Raw genomic sequence first — 3,598 nt, 5'->3', positions numbered from 1 at the left:
TATGCGGCAAGAAGTGTAACAAATGTTTCTTCATTCAGATAAGTTTTCCCTCTAAACGAAGACATAACTCTTCCTCTTATGAATATCTCTGGTCCAATAAAGGCGTAACGTTCGTTTCTCATTTTTTCTACAATAGCAGAAGGCTCGAACATCATCATCTCTGAATGTTCTTCAATATAATTTTTCAATATATTTATATCCGCCGATTCACTGCCCTGAAATAAAATATAAATCGTATATGAATCAGTTTTAAGTTCGATACAAAAGTTCTCCTATCTACTTAACAGTTTTTAAATATATTTGGTAAAATTTTATATCAATTTTCTCAAAATAACAGTATGAAAATTTATAGCGGAATGTATGAACAAAGAATGCTTTCGTTTGAAAATTTCAAATATTATATAATTTTTGGTTAGGTTTAAAAATTAATATTAATATAAACATTAAATGCAAGTAAAAATTCTGTTGTTTTAAGAGAGAACATAAATAATTATCAAAATATTTGATGGCAATCTATAATCAATATTTATATAAATGAAAATTTATCTCTCTCCATCGACCCTAAATGGTATTCACTTAAATATCAATCAAGGAAAAAGTAGTTTTTCCAGCATTGCACGAAATATTCACGTGTAGACTGCTTTTTCCAGCGCTAAAGTAACCAATACTTTAAACATCTGTCTCGGAGCAAAAGACTAATTCAGTAGAAATAACACTAGGCACAGGCATGTTTCACAGATAGTCGACACCACGAAGACAGATCGATAAATAAATAGGAGAAGACGAATGTCTTCATATATTGCCAGCGGAACTATCGCAAATTTAGTGTCAGAGCGATAGTGCGACATCTCATTCTCAGACAGACGTAGGTCGATAGTTCACAGAGAGATTTAACAAAAGAGATTGCACAACACGACAACACAGTTCATCATCTTGACTGTTTTCGATTTCTTCTAATGGGTCAGCTAAAAGTATGCGTACCCAGTAGCGCCGCCTGATGCAGGAGAATTAAAGTAATTCATAGAAGGAACCTGGGACACTGTAATACTGGGAATGCTACTTCTTCGTATTGCTTTTGAAGACCTTTTTAAACGTGTTCTCTAAGAAAATAAAGCTCACTTTTTATCAATTTCTTTTTCGGTTACAATTACGGATTATTTGTGTGCTGTGCTAAATCGTCTTAAATCGGCGCCCTTATATTATTTTAGAGCTGTATCGACCATGTGCCAAATTCGTAAACTCGTGCAATGCAGAAAACATTGTTTTCGCTTCTGAATACATGTCTAAGTGAACGACTGAACATCCTGTATACAGTATTATATATAGACTGGCAAGTAGTTTAGCTGTCTGTATATCGAATCAGGACAGTTCGAGTAAATCCAGCAATTCTTGAAATGTGATGCATTTCCAATGTACAGTATATGATCCTGACCATTACATCTCGACCGCAACGATATTGGCCTATAAACAAAAAATGGGCTTGATAAAAAGGCTCTCTTGAACCCAGAATATGAATATATATGTAAGTTTCTAGTGCTCCTGTCTACCCCATGACATGTTTTTAGATGGCAGTTGAAATGTCGGAAAATCGGGAATACATGAATATTCCGATTTTGTTGAAATTTTGTCAAGAACTCTTGACACCACTTCGTCAAATTTAACGCGCCCAAAGGTGCAAATTTAAGTTACTTCATCGTAAATTTCCGGATTTATAGCAGGTATGTTCTATACTTGTGCTCGAGGATGGAATTAGACTATAAAAACTAGACTCTCTCTTTTAGACTAAAACAAACGGATTTGTTAAGAAAGAGAACAGCAAGAAATCTAAACATTATTTACATGTCCTTATATTCTATTCTTAGAATCCGACAAGTATCTAATTTTTCTTTTGAACTTATCTCTTAGCTACCCTATTGCCATAACGTCTATCAAAAAAAGAAGGCATTTACAGTAACTCAAGTAAACATAATACCTTAGTTGAACCGTTCTTCACATATATTCTTCGTAAGTTTCTGGAGAAAGCTAGCCGCGATTTCCTATATTGTTGGCGGGAAACTCTCTTGTTTCCGGAATGAAAACGTTTTTGTTGGTCGATTTTGGGTCTCCAGCTCAAGATGACTTTTGTTCGGCCCTATTTAAAGGGGTTTTTCTGTCCAATAGACAGGGATGATTCGAATCATATCATGATTAAGAAGAAAGGAAATTCCCTAACGCAATTGAAACCTTTTCGGTTTAAGTTGGAGGAAGTTCATTCTTTAACATCCATTGAATTTGGACGATTATTTTAACAAAAATTAAAGTATTTTTTCAATTTAAATAATTTTAAAATAATATTCGTTTTTACAACACTTAGAAAACATTTCAATAAAAGTATCGCCCGAGATTATTATATTTGTGATGTTCTGGCAGTGACTTCTGACTGCTACCTAAAAAAACTGAAGACGTCTTGCAACTACAAAGATTTATTTTACCAATAATAGGCTAGACACTCAAGAGAAATATCCGTATTTCAGAGTGGAACCCAATTCGTTGAATGTCCTTAAGTCATTTAAATGTGTTTGTTAAATATAGACTGGCTGAAAATTAAAGATTGGAATCACGTACCTGTGAGTGGTAAAAGAAAGAAGACTACTTGTTGCGAAAACAGTATCGATAATGAAACCTAACACACATACACACACACACACACACACACATATATATACATACATATAAAATCTAGTCCTCATAAGTCGACACCCCGAAGGAAAGTAAAAATGTGTCGAGTTATTCGATATGACGACTAAAACGAAGTTGAAAATAACCAAACTATAATTACGAAAATACAGTACAATAGATCCCCTATAACACGGGTTCCTATAATTACGATTCCTATAAGACGGCGAAAAAATTGAGTCGGTATCCGTACAAACCTGGTAAAAAAACTCCTATAATTCGGTATAACGTCATCGGGCAGCCGAACTACTTTCCGCTGTCCAGCACCACGCTACGGAAAATTTATTTTTATTTTATTTAATTTGATTTAAATACTCTATACATAAAATTAATTTTTAGGAGGAGGGATAACTTTAATAACTTTGGTTAATAAATTATATTTATTCCATATAGACTCAAATGAGTCATTGATGGAGAATAATCCATGAATTCTATCTGCTGGATCCAGCTATGGAGAATTCAGGCGGGTAAATTGAGTTTGCTATCGTCTGTACAGTAATATATATAAAATATATATAAATTAGGTACTGTACATATAATGATATATTAATTATATATAAATTAGGTACTGTACATATAATGATATATTAATTATATATAAATTAGGTACTGTATATATAATTATATCCGCCGTCTAGCGTGGCGCCACGCTACGGAGATTTTTACGCTAACTATCGTCTGTCAGTATGTAAATTAGGTACCGTAAGTCTAATACAGTACTGTAATTTTATACATTTCTTGTGAAAGAAACATTTCTTATTCAACGGCGATTAAAATTATTTATATTAATGATGTCTCCGAAGTTCTACGAAGTTTTCACAGAAAAATAAGTTGTTAGAAATCGGCCGCTCTTTGCTGAGCTGTTCCGCGACGAAAACAATGT

Source organism: Centruroides sculpturatus, unplaced genomic scaffold (assembly GCF_000671375.1).
Source record: "Centruroides sculpturatus isolate CEXI.00-Female unplaced genomic scaffold, Cexi_2.0 scaffold1883, whole genome shotgun sequence".
Classification (NCBI taxonomy): domain Eukaryota; kingdom Metazoa; phylum Arthropoda; class Arachnida; order Scorpiones; family Buthidae; genus Centruroides; species Centruroides sculpturatus.
Note: the sequence above shows the minus strand (reverse complement) of the source record.